The sequence below is a fragment of the Lingula anatina genome, chromosome 4, assembly GCF_051362555.1.
Source record: "Lingula anatina isolate TDL-2025a chromosome 4, LinAna3.0, whole genome shotgun sequence".
In the NCBI taxonomy this organism is placed as follows: Eukaryota; Metazoa; Brachiopoda; class Lingulata; order Lingulida; family Lingulidae; genus Lingula; species Lingula anatina.
Window position 1 is genome coordinate 15,525,096 of NC_141770.1, and position 14,452 is coordinate 15,539,547.

General features: G+C 37.0%; 1 long non-coding RNA gene across 9 annotated transcripts in view; it reads left to right on the plus strand.

Annotated features, from left to right (window-relative positions):
• LOC106165260 (uncharacterized) overlaps positions 1 to 14,452 on the plus strand; it is a 95,644-nt gene that overhangs the window by 27,737 nt on the left and 53,455 nt on the right. For all 9 annotated transcript variants that reach the window (XR_015333767.1, XR_015333765.1, XR_015333764.1 and 6 more), the window contains one exon: positions 11,688 to 11,787. This is a non-coding gene — a long non-coding RNA (uncharacterized LOC106165260). The remainder of the gene's footprint in view (positions 1 to 11,687; positions 11,788 to 14,452) is intronic.

The following is a 14,452-nucleotide window of genomic DNA, read 5'->3' on the forward strand; positions in this document are numbered from 1 at the left end:
CACGCAACGAGGCCGATGTCAGTGATGGGTAAAGAGAAAACAAGACGACACAAAGTCATAGCAATATGGAGGAGAGGGGAAGACAAGAAAGAAAGAAAATAATGAGAGAGCGAGAGAAAGTGAGAATGCGAGAGAGGAATGACCACTTATTTTTGTAAGCAATTTTAAAGAATACATAAATTGTTTTAGCTAGTTTCAATACTGGGCCCATTAATATTGCTGAAATTTGGAGCAATACATGTATGAAGCTACACTAGGAGCCGCAATGAGCGAGCCTATGTGAAACTGCTGGTAGCTAAGCTTGGAACTGCTTGTAAGTAATCCTTCTCACCAGCGCACTTTTCTCAGTTCAGCTCCCGATTACAGCAAGCTCGGGCGATCGGAAACCCTGGCATGCAGGCTAGAGCAAGGGCACAACCTGTCTGACGCAAGTGCGGTGCATCGTTCCCAAATCTCTCACAGCGCTGCCTTTCCATTGATGAAATTAATTGAAGAAAAAACGCGCGCAAGGGCATGAAGGTCAAACAGCTGGCTTGATGTTTGGCTGGACCAATAAGAACGGTTGCTCCTCAGATCGAATTTTAAAGTACAACCGAGTTCCACGGCGTGCGATTTACCTTTGCTTCGCTGCATAGGAAGAAGAAGCGCTCTGTGAGCAGCCATTTAGAAGGGGAAGAACTGAAACTTGTTTGCTCAAATGCAGAACTAGGTTAAGCCATCAAGGCACGGAGGTTGGGTGCCCAAAGTACTGTTTGACACCGGTTTTTGCTGATTTTGTTTAGGAAAACAATTTAGCTACTGCTGTTTTGACCCCTAGAAGACCACAGAACACGGTCATCGGGAGACAGTTTTTAGGTTGTCTCCGGGATTGCGAAGAAATTGAATACACACAATAGAGATATAATTTGTTCATTAAGTTAAGAAAAGAAAAGCACCTGAAAAACAAATAGTAAAAAGTATCCATAATATAATCTCGGTGTTTGTGACTTACCTTTTTTTACTTCTTTGAAGCAAGCTTCATGTGCTTCTGGCACGAACCAATAGTATTAGTGAGTGTTTTAGCACCATCGCCGGAGTTTGACTTTTTGATTACGTACCACCACTCTTAAAATAATTACAAACAGCTTTTAATTTCTTTTGATAAAGCATTTATATCGGCTATTTTATGCCAAATGAATGGTTTTTGCATGCCTTGTATTTTTAATTAAATGTGAAAATGCACATTTTTTTTTTTGGGGGGGGGGGTACTTATTCCATTGTTTGATAAAGATGTAACGAGTATTTGTGATATTACATTGGCTTATCGATGAAAGTACGGCTTTTTAAAACAAAAATGTCACTACAGGTAATTGTCGACCTATTATTTTCCTACCCCAGCTTAATTTCATTTTCTCCATTCCTTCATTCTTCACTCATTAAATTTTCTCATATTCTTTGAAATTTTGCACATAAATCTTTGTGCGAAATATCTCATTTAACTTTACACGACGAAAAGGACCTTTGTTAAAAAAATTTTAAAAAATCCGTTCATTGTGAAAATCTTATCAAATTGAAACAGTGGCATCTACCATTAAATCGCAATCGCAGAAACCTTGCAAAGACCATTAAGTGCAAATATTAGAAGAAAAAACACCATCATTGATAATTGTACATACGTAAGTGCAATTCCAGGCAGAATAACACTTGTAAAATGTAATATATATCGAAGTTGATATATGAGAGTTTGGAATCTCGGGTTACTGATTTTTTTTTTTTTTTTTGTATTTGACAGGGAAGTAAAATATCAAAATAGTATAGACCCATGAAATGAATTTTCAATAAAATTACCAGGGGATATGGGAAGATTTTACCATATTTTTTTCTATTATATATTGTAAAAGTTTCTTACATGTAAAAACCATGGCTAAAGGCTAAGAGCTGATCCCAAATTTAGGGTCGTCTTATAGCGGGTCTTATCTGGCAAAGTGGGAGGGTCTGTTTATCCAAAATACTGAAGACCTCAGCAAGTCTGTCAGTTGAAACGAGTTTGTTACAGGTGTTTAACTTGACAGTTAAAGATCACTACAAAAAAATTTAGGGTGATCCTGACAAGAAATAAATTGCTTAACATGAATGTTAAAAAATACGAGATGTGTGGACATGTAGGTTCTAAATGAAGACAAGGCGCGAGCTTGCTGATCTCAAAGAAAAAAAGCAATTATTTTTCTATTGTATGCTTCAGCATTTATGTTACCTTAGAAAAAGAAAAGAGAAAAATATCTTTCGTGTCCTGATAGTAATTTACACACTTTGTTGACACGACAGTGTCGTCGATTCTTTTGGATAATGTCACCCGAGAAACACGATATTTGAGTGAGCCAAGAGGGTGGATCGCAGTGTTTTTTCTTCCATGAAAACACAAGCAAATTCCATTATCAAGATGATTTGTTTCAGGTCTGAAAATGTCAGGCCAATAATTGAATTTAGTGAAGGGAATCGTTAAGAAGTTTGCTGATTTGAATCTACGAGGAGCGCCTTCATTAAGAAGACATTAGCTGATCGGTTCAGTCATAAACCTTAGATAACTTTAATCATTTGCTTGCTTTTGACTTCTTGGAAACTCTCCGTCTCTCATAAAAATTAAAAACATTATTAGGAACATATATTCCCTTTGTCCGCTCGAAAATTTCTATTTCTATCTAGTTAAAACTCGCAATTTAAAAAATCTTTTGTTTCTGGAGAGGGCTTGGTAGTTGTTTTTTTTCTTTTCCTTTTTTTCTTAAGAATGGATTGCGTGCAAGTATGAACGGCTGCATGTGTTGGTGAAATGATACAAGACTATCCAACAAAAGGGTAGATAGATGTTACGTAAACCCGAAGACAGGCCTTTGTGTTCTACACTAAAAATGCCGTGAAGACACGATGAAGATGGGTAATGGAATAATAAGAGAATAGTCGAAACAATAGTTGGGAAACATTTTCTAAACAAAACGTGAAATGAACCAAAAAAAAATCCGATTTTTACAAAAGTCTTCGTGTGCTCGTGTGAAGCTACTGGTGAAACTGAGACGTGTTGCAGTGTATTGAAACAACGGTTCACGACATTTTGTGACGCTCCATTCCACAAATTGAAAACGGTTATTAATCTGTTATTGAAGCACACCCTTCACAAAATGTGCAGACAAAGACACTGGATAATGGCGGAACATGCAACAATGGTTAACAATCTTTTTATCAAAGGGATACCAAATCCGAATCTACTCTCACACTATTTATAGAATTCTCGCTCTTGTTGTACTTGAAATCACTCTTAGAAAGTTCTTCCGGTTCATCATAAAGTTTCGTCGTCTGCAGGTTAGTTATTGAGAATTAGATTAGTTATTTCCTTGAGCATTTAGTATATTTATGTCGTGCAGTATTTGCTGTCTACGAAATGTGTCGAAGGGTTCCGGACGCGCGGTAGGAATTTGTAGCGTTCCAGGTCTACTGTCTGGATATCGCCATTGACTTAATGCCTCTAATCCAACATCGAGTGCGTTTCAACTGGTCAAAACTTGACCACTTAATTTGTTTTGACTGGGAGTTAGGATCACACACTGTTAAGTGGCCATTTTTCTGACCAATTGACCATGTCCATCTAAGCGATTAATGAAAAATATAAGCTTGTTAAAACTTGGGCGTTTAAGTGGCCACGGAGCGTTTTTTCTATATCAAATCTTTTTTATACAGTTATGAGTATATTCCAAATAAGATAAATAGATTATTCAAGGATGACCTGACATGACTCAAAAAAGCTTCAAACACAAAGAGCAGCAAAGTTGAAGTAAAGGGAAGTAATTCGCAAAAATGCTCATTTGTTTTAAAGATAAGAATTCAGTTGAGGTTTAAGAGTTCGATGATAAAATGATAAAACTTATGGATTTTAAAATGATTAAAGTCATTTTAATTATTTTTTTAGAATTATGATAATGAAACAGGGTATCGTGATTCAAAGGGGATTTATGGGAACTAAAAAAAAATACGAGGACAGAATTGTCAACTGTGCAGTTCACGTCTTATTGGACCCCATTCCCTTCACGACATATACATTTATCTTCTGAGCGAGATTACTGTCAGGCTAATTTGCATACAGCTACCGTAAGGATTTCAGTATTAACTTTCCCGGGCTGGCGAAAAGCTCCCATTTAGACTCAAAAGGTAAAGAGCTAATGACTCCTTAAAAGGGGGTCACAAGTTACTATAAAGAACACGCCATTGAGGTGTATATTTGGGTAGCGGAATCGGCCCTTACATTAAGTCTTAATGCAAAAGAGTACTTGACGGGAAGTGCCTCCCCACAGGTGTCAATGCGCGACAATCTAGCCCCCCTACCAATTCCAAACGCTCTTATCCTCTCAGAGTGGCGGCTAGACTGTTTTCAGTGTAACACCATCTCGCTTTCACTCCTCTCTATGGAGGAGTGTTTGATTTTCGCGAAATCACATATGTAAAGTTTGTTGTCGAGGTGCTTGTTGACTGGGGAGAGGAAAAGTATGTAAACGTATTGTTCGCGGGATTAATCTCACTCTGCACGCACACTAGATAAGACTAAGAGGGGTGTGAAGTCCCTGTAACGAGATGGGCCGATAAGATTAAGTTTAATTCATTTTTAGTCAAACAGTTGGTTCACAGGTGATTTAGTCGTATGGATACTGAGGTGGTCACGAAGACAGGGCGTGGTAGCGGACCATTATTGAACCAACGCCAGGACCTGGTTTGAGTCGTTCCTGAAGACGTCAGCGTTGTTAACAAGATATGTTTTGTCAATTTTGGGTAGTCCAAAGTATTTGGTAAAGAAATCAACTTCTAATGGTGCAATGCAATCAACACCTGCGGTGGCTGTGCGAGGGGTTTTAATTTCTTTCTCTTCTTGGACAACTAATTTTTTATTGTTCTTCTTGTGTATTTATAATAAATGTCATTAAAAACCATGGGTGAAATAAACGCTTAAACTGCATAGCTGCAAACGCCCGTGTTCTTTATATCTACTGACTAACATGTTTTTTAAACAAATGGAATTATAACAATTGATAGTGATAAATGCGAAAAATTAGCAACCCTGTTCACAGCGACTGAGCTTAATAAGCCGATTCGATAGACTCGGTCCAAATTAGGCCTGTGTGAATTCTCACTCTTTTTGTCGTGTTTTGGTTCTATCGGTCCAGCGGTTGCACCCGAGTTTTCAGAACTTTGTTTTGTACCTCACTTTGTGTAAGCGGCAGCGAAAATCCGCACCTTATTTACGCAGCGTTGTAAAGCAGGATTTGTTTATCCTTTGCCCGCGGGAAGGGCTGTTGTTGCACGCGACACTGTCGCTAACTTTTCCGTCGCCTCGGAAATTCTTTCTGCCAAAAGTCAACATTCTGTTTCCTCGTTCTCTATTCGCCAAAGGCCAAAACCCATCCGTCAAGCGCCGGTCAGTCGGAAAGTGTCACACTGAATGACGATATTCCTAAAATTGTTTTTCTGACTTCTTAATATTGCGGTTGATAAAATGATAACAAAAATATAATGAATAGGCTTGTAACAACGATTGCCTCAAGCAGTTTTTGATTTTTGACGAAAATATTTAAGTTTCATAAAATGAAAACGAAAAATAATTCAGTTCAGGAATTGTTCTTAAAAGATAAGTATATTTTTAGTTATATATATGAGCATTGCAAACAAATAAGATGTCGGGCGTTTAGAATGGAATTTTCAAGTAAAAACAAACCAAAAAATGGTATTGACTTTCAATGTCTAAATGATTTACGTCATTTGTAAGCAATAAGGAGGCGATTTTAAATTTACCCCACCCATTTTCATTAACAGTTGCTTCCTTTGGTGAGGATATAAAACAGTTGTTATCTGTCGTGATATTTTTTGAAACACAAGGAGGCTAGTTCAACAAGATACCGATATCAGAAAACATCGTCGACCATTGTATTTCTGACGTGAGAAATTCCACTTGAGAAAATGGAGCACTTAATACGTATTATAAAAGATAAAAACCCGCGACCTGAAATCGGGGTCACTGGTTAAAACATTTAAACATTCTCTACACTGATATTGTTCTGTGAAAAACACTCAGCTCTCAAATGTAGTCTGAAAAGATTAAATCCAGCAACTCATTTTCTCAACCTATGGCTTAGATAGTTTCCAACAATACTCACAAAAGGATAAACATACATATGAAAATGGCTTAACACTAAAGTACATAAAAACAAAGATTAAAAATCGCGATTTGTTAGCCAAGGGATAAAAATGTTTTCAAATGTCAAAACAAAAGATGATACTCGATACAAACCAATCCTGAATTTTACTAAAAAGAGACTAAAATCCACAAAGTAACAGCATGTCAATAGAATAAACGTTTGCAATTGTTCAAAACAGATAATACTATTTAAACAAAAAATCAACCCTGAAATATACTTAATAAGATTAAATTGCACAACCCAGCTAAAATGTTTGCAAATTCTTGAAATTGTACTTAATTATCCACAGAATGAGTGATTACTAAATCTCTTTCTGGGTTCAGAACTGGGATTCCTGCAAAAGAGAATCCGTCTTGTTAGGGCTATATTTGAGACCTTTTATACGTGGTGTTTAAATAAGTGATCGTTGCTCCCCTAGCTGTATGTGAACAAGCAGTGTAATCGTATTGACGAACGCCTTTGTCGTATTTTATTCTCGAATTTGACAAGTTTCTGTTAAATCGCCGAACAAAAGGCCGAACAATGCAGTAACCGTTTGACATATGAGAGTACTGATGTTGATATATGTATCCATCTGACGAAGGAGATACCCACACTGTTAAAGGGAACTGACGCGTTTTCTCTTTTCTGTTGAAACTGTAAAGTCATGGAATTTTTGACGAATAGTGGTCATTAGAAGCAGAAAATAACAGTCCATTCTGCTGATTGTTCTTATTAATATCAGTAAAAAAAGCTAATTTTAACTAAATAATATAAATCTGTTTCTGGAATTGCAATTTTTGCCATTCAACACACCATAAAAATCATTCAGAACGTCGGTTTTGAAAATACCTGAGGGTATCAAAGCTACACCTTCATTTGAGGTTTCAGTTAGAGGTCAGCAATTTGATTATGTAACTTCAAAGTATCACGCCCTTTTAGACATATTTGACAATTATTGAACGAAAGAAAAACATAATCTTGTAGGAAAAAAATTAAAACGCTTTTTACAACACACACATTTATCGGCACCAACTTGTAGGCAATGGAAGTTCCCAGTGAAGAAATTACTTAAACTGAGAAGGATCAAACAGAGACAAAAATGACTATGAAACTTTTTGTTGTTTTACACGCATGTATTGTCAAGTTGGCCTTAACATATCTGGAGGCAGTGTAATCACAGGTAAGCACGGTGTATCTCATGGTATTTTGCTTTTCTCTCAGCATTATCTGTAACGGAAATGCTTTGTATGGCACTCAATATATTTTGGGCATGTAGCGCACCAAACGCAGAGGTGTATCAAGGTCTTCTATACCATGTATCGATGGTCACCGACAAGACTGCAATAAGAAGGTTAAAGCTTGGAAGACACTGAGAAATCCAGAAGAACTTGCAAATGCACTGGTACTCCGAGGTCCAAGAGAAGGCAGACCCAGACGAGGTAAAATAAAGCAGGCGAGCACGGATAAAATGTTGATAAGACACCAGACTGGATGACACAAATTAGACAAGAGCCAGGAACTCTGATGATGGAGAGAGAAGCCTGGGGAAGCTGTGCTGTGGCTGTTGAGCTAATGATGATGATGATGATGATGATGGTGATACTATGATTCAGTAACTGTTAACACTGTCGTTACACGTGGTTGGAGAGAGAGAGAGAGAGAGAGAGAGATCATCTCAATTTATTTCACCCAGTAGAGGTACATGTAGGAGGAGGACGATGTGCACGGATAACCTGCTGGAAGACACCAGATTGAAGGGCACAAATTAGCCGAGGACTCTGAGGATGGAGAGAGAAACCTGGAGAGGCTGTTGTCAGACTGATGTTACGTGCGGAATGAGCACGACATGTGGTTATTATATAAGCAATGAGAGAGAAAGAAAGATGACATCCCAGTTTATTTCATCTGTTATTATTACCCCTGTTCTGATTACTCTCTGATCACAACAGTCGCTTGTAGTCTCTTGCAAATTAGTGGAATCGTCTCTTCTTCAGTTTTGTATGCTATACTAGAGACCCCTGTGATACCAGAGGGAATTTGTTCTGGTCATATTCATATTCATAAATTAATAAGAAAACGAGGGAGTGAGCGGATGGCCATAATAGACGAATGATTGAGATGAAGAAAAAGGGAAATGTAGTCGAATTTTAATTAAAAAGTGCGAAAAACTTGGTATAAGGAGGGAAGGGTGTAAAAGGGTATTCAGGATTTTGTAGCTGCTTCAAGAGGTAAACGGCGACCGGGATGGAGGGATGGGGGAAATGGACGACAAAGCCGATAACAACGCGTCCCTTCTGTCGCGTCCCCCGAACTGGTTCTCTGTTGTAGCACAGTGTACCCAGCCATTGATTTGCTTACCAATTAGCTCCTCATCTCAAGACTACGTCTCCAATACAGTTACAGTGTGACTTCGGCTAATGGATACATGTCACGTTATCCAACGACACCAGGCGCGATCCATTATTTAACACCCAGCTGCTCCTACGGGGGAGCTTAAGGGTGTCACTTTAACTTCTGTCAATGCCATATGACGGGAAGAGTTTGGTAAATTTAATTCTTAATTTCCAAAGCGGCAAAAGAGGATTTGTATTCCTCGGGGCGACTTTGATTCAGTTCCCTTGGCTTCCAAGTGTGTATGCCAGTGTATGTGTGTGAGTGACAGGGCGGTAGTGACAGTGAAATTGAATTGTCCCAAGAGAGGAAGATGAATTGAGATGGGCAAGACGAACGAATGCAAATAAATAAGACAACGGCACAAACCTATTTTGAATTAAAGAAAGAAAGAAAGAAAAAAGAAATGTCTGTTTGCTTTTCCATCCCGGCCACTTGTTTTGCAAGTACCAGTATCGGCCGTGTCGAGATTTGATTACAAATCGCGCTTAATATTTATTTTTGATAAAGCATCATGCTTGATAAACTGATATGTTGACGGTGTTATTCAAGAGATATTTGATTTAGGATCGGTGAAACTGAGATGGCGATTTTATAAAGATTGTCAGAGAATAATAGCCGTTTTAAGTGCAAGCGAGCAGTTAATAATGACACTCGCATTCAGAAGATAAACAATATCACATCAAGCCTATCGTAATTCAAGGATTCATTTGATGCGGGCCTGTTGACATAGGAAGTAGAGAAATCACTTTGATTGTATGGACTCTGGTAAATTAATGATCACTTAGATTATAAGTTATAATAATAAAGGTGCCCTGTTATACATTATTAATGCAATAATCCTTCTACTGGTGACAAACACTCAAGCATTAAGAAAAACCTTTATCAAAAAATGTAGTTTCAAGTTCTGTAAATGTAATTAAGTTACATTATTTTAACCGTGTAAATTTCTACAAAGTAGCCTACTAATAGGCTTCATGCATGTACATGTAAAAGATATGCTTCTAAATTCTGAACTGCCCCAGTGCGAATTAAACTGATGAAAAGAATTCGTAGAACCTCGTACTAGAAATATACAAATGTTTAAATATTCTTAATAAATATAAAAAATGTCACTACGCCAACCAATTTTCAAAAGTTGGCCAATTCTATATTAAGGTCAAATAATCTTTCCAGGAGCTATAAACTGTTAATATTTTTGTTTTTATTTTATCAAAAATAACTTTATTCAAACGTTATCTTCATTGCAGGTCGTTGTTATATTTATTGATAGGTGTATTTAGGTTATTCTGGGTAGAACGTCATTCAATATCTAAAACCAAAGGTCAAGTCGTTTGACAACTTGATCTGATCTTTTTACTTGTAAAATTATTTTACTATCATTTGATTTGCTGTCTACACCGTTGTACAGTTACTCTTCGCTGCACTTAAGCCATTAATGTTGCAACCCTTCTCATCAATTCGCTAACAGTAATCTGTTCTTGTTAGCTCAAGAATCATTTATATTTTGGTATATGACTACAACCACCCTTATTGAAATCGCTATCATCACTATTAATTATAGAAATAACACTTCGATTGTCATCAACGTGGTTTTATCGAAATGGGATTTCTGTTAATTAAATCAGCACCTTTTAAGGCGTCTGACCCCAAATAACCTTTCTTAACCTTAACAGATAGCGGCTACCTTTGACTGAAGTGTTGAACAGTGGGACGCACTCTCATATCTTATCGATGGATGAGACATTAAGTCAGTGTTCAAAAGCTGTCGCGAGATGTTGACCAATGTTTCATTGCTCAATTTACACGTTTACAGCGCCTAATACATTATGTACGACATCAGGGTTCGCTTCACGCCTTTCGCTTTATTAGATTAGCCTGTCTCCATTGAAGCGTGTTAAAATACGTCAATAAATCTTGTCCCAGGTTGAACTGCAGTTGAACTTGACCGAAGTTATCCGACTTATATGACATAATGTTATCTTTTTTTATTTCTTTTTTCTTTTTTTTATTTTTTGAAATTTTGGTGGCCTATTGTCATTTGAGCGTGCCAGTTGATGGTGTTCTTATTGAACTACTGTTGACGTGACTGGAGTCAAGCTATTATACATTAGAACACGACGTTTCATTATTATTTTGTCCAACATTTCTTCTTATTGGATCGGTTTATTCCATCGCCATTTTCTATATTTAAAAGACCATTTAACCACTGGGCTATGTGTGGCATGCTTACCATATTTGTAAAGCTCTAGGCACTCTCACAATACAAACGAAAAGTACAATTCTCATAGATAATGGCTTTCTTATTTTGTAGTTGTCATTTCGTTTCGTTTTTGTTTTACTGTTGTCGACATTGATGTATGGTGTTAACATTATACAGATATTTAAGATAAAAAGTCTTTATTCAGCGGTTTTAGTGTCGTTCACACGAATATGACATGGCGTTCCTCTTCAAAACAGTTTTTATTCCATCGTTACCTTTTAAATCCGACCAACATGATAGTGATTAATGAGACATTCGGTCTAACATAACGATTTAAGTTTCTAGCGTTTGAAATGAATACTTAATTGATTGATTATAAGCATCTCATTGAGAAAATTTGCTTCTTTTTTCTTTGATATTATCTGAAAAAGGATATGATATTACTAAAGGAGATGCTTGCCCGTGCACCTCACAAAAATACTGATCGAGATTAATAACTATCATTAATCATTTCAACTACATGCGTGACTTATTCTTTTTCTTTTCTATTGAATATTTTAGACAGTTGTATCATATTACCATACAGACAATACTCACGCATGATGAAATAGGACCTATTAGTATCAAGAAAAACAAAATTTCATGAATACAAACGTCTTTAATTAACTCACAGTCTCTGTGAAATAAATCCCGTATTACCCAAGATTTTGTAAATTCTCATGTTATTATATGTCTTAGCTCTGCCCGGGCTTCAAAGTCCCATTTAATTTCTCCTTCAATTTTCATGGCCTACAGACACCCGGTATTTTCAGCTAAGTTGTAATTTCTTGTAAACATTTCGGTGTTGACTGCGGGTTATTTTGATACAAAACAAAATATTTTTTTCCTTCTGATTTCAGAACACAGGCACGTTGTTTGAATTTGGCCACGCCACAAAGGAAGATGATTTCCACCCCCATCAATCGATTTCGGCATATCAGCGCCCGTGTCACACGCTCGGTAAGTATTTATCAGTTTGTAGTTTACATCATAATTTAATATAGTTCAAAATTTCGACCGATAAACTAAACAAATAGTATCACCTTTGGTGTGAAGCCGATTGCAGATAGGGCAACGAGTCGAACGGGCCCTTCAAACATGTTTTTATCTAACTTTGTATTATAAGCACCTATCCTCAGATAATTTAACACAAAGATCCTTGTTCTGACTTCATCTTGTGAGGCGATAGTAAACATATTAAACTTGTGACGGGTCTCGGGCGCTTGTACCGAGAGAATAACACTGAATAACTTTCCTATGCCGTAATACACGTGTAGATTACCGGCCTGTATTCTGACTGACGATATCAGAAAGGGTTATCCTTTACAGGTTATCTAGCCATTGAAAGAGCCTGCAGCACCTGTCAAATGCACAGATTATATTGTATTAATTGATTATCGTCTACTGTTTGCTAGAATCAGCTGTTTTTTTTTTCGGAAAAATTTCATAAAAAACTCATTTACCGTTACAACAATGCTGTTTCTTGTGAGGCTTTGTCATTGTTTTTAACATTGACGTAAGATTTAACTCTAAAAACACGTAGTTGACTGTTTTTTACAAAAGAATAACACCTGAAAATGGCGGGAACTGGTTACACGTAAACGCTTAACAGTGCCATTCCTGAAAGCACCTTGAATATAAGTATACAATAACTGAAACTTATCATTAATAGAGGTTTTCACATGCGTGGCCATTGACAGCATCCCCAATCCGTCGACTGTTTTCACATTCTTGATTATTTCTTAAAGCAACAACTACAGGCGATGGCTTCATATTCAATATGTTTATTGTCTAGTTTCTGATATCATTTAGTGATGTTTTGACTCCTTTCTTGATTTGACGTGTTAAACTCTACAAACGTAAGTACACATATTTTACATACTTTTACACCACAGCGTATCGCTATATATGCACTGGGTGTTTTCATGTTTAAAGTCCTTAAAGACTTGGTTTTTGCACCATTGTGATTTTTTTCAATCTTTTTTCTTTGAAAGGCCTAGATAAGAATTACATGAAACCACATACATTTGCTATATTCTAATAATTTTCCTGTACACGACACTAGTTTTATGATTCACATTTAAAAACACACGTAATACTCAAAGGGATTAGTACAGAGTAAAACTTATTGACAGAAAAATATATATTTATAATCATTATCAAATTCCACAATTGAATACTACAAATATATTGTCAGAATTTATCTAACTTTTAGATATAATCTAATCAAATGATTAACAGAACCTTATCTTATCCTAGCTTAATCCTTTGTATCTTAGTCTAACTGCTCTTCTTCTCTATCTAATGATATGTTAATCGGGCACGTGTGAATTGAAAGCAAGCTTGATTACGTGGTTTTGGTCTAACCTGTATTTTCTACAAATCTCTCGCGCGCGTGCGTATGCATGCAAACGCGCCTTCACGACCTAAATCTATGACAGTTACTACTAACCTTTGTAATGGCACATGAACACTATTCCCCAGAAACTTACCGAAAAATCATTTCTGCTCTTACTATTCCCAATTATCTCACTGAACTCGCTTAAGATAATTTCTTTGATTAGCAATTAAAGCACAAATTGACGACAGAGTCACCCCGACACACACACCAGCGCACTTCAGTCTCGAGAGGGTGCCCGCCATTCTCATGTCATTTTTTTTCGCGCGTGACAGGCAGTCAGATGGGAGCAGAAATTACAACGATAGAAATCGAAATTCAATCTTTTCTCAGTCACATCGTACTCCATAATTATCAGAGTACCAAGGGGATGGTAATGAAATTACCACTGATCATGCTCTCCTAGTAGTACGAGAAGACGTACGGCGTGTTATCTGTGGAATTCATTCAGCTTTGCTAATTTCGGGGTTGAACGTTTATAAGGTGACGAAGGGAAGAGACAGGGCGCACTTTAGGATGCATTTATGGATGAAGTTCTTGTGATCTTTGGGCGCGTGACATAGAGTTTGATTTAGATCGATTTACTCAGAATGTGATAATGGTGAAATGAAAAGGGTTTTCTCTCTCTCGCTTTGCAAAATTTGCGAAGCCATACTCCAACCGTATATCAACAAAATTTTGAAATTTTGATTTACAAAAATGAAGTCATTGACAGTTAAGCTAGTAGTACTGCTACTATTTTTCTGTCCATAACCAAATACTCATTTTATTTTAACACCAAAATATTCATTTTTTATGCAGTGTCTTTACATCTATAAAATGGATTTTCCAACTATTTCCCCGTTCAAATCCCTCAGATAAATATCTGCTGTTTTCATTTTCTGTCTCAGATTTTTGATAACTGAAATGCAGGGGAAAAAATCAATACATATGAACCTCCTCCATGGGGGGCTGCCACGTGCAGTATTAATAAAATCGCCGAGTTTGACATTGGGTGTCCCCAGTTCAAATGACAGTTCAGACAGTTCAGAGCAGACAATACCGAGTTGAGCGCAGACTACAAGGGAGCTCATCGGTGACCAAACTGACATGGAAAATGTTATGCGGTTACAAAAGCTCAAGCGCTTCACTTAATCTTAATATGCAATTTAACGGTGTCGGGGACACGATAAAGGGGGTCGCGCACCTTGCATTGATTCAATCACAGCTATACATTACAATACAGAT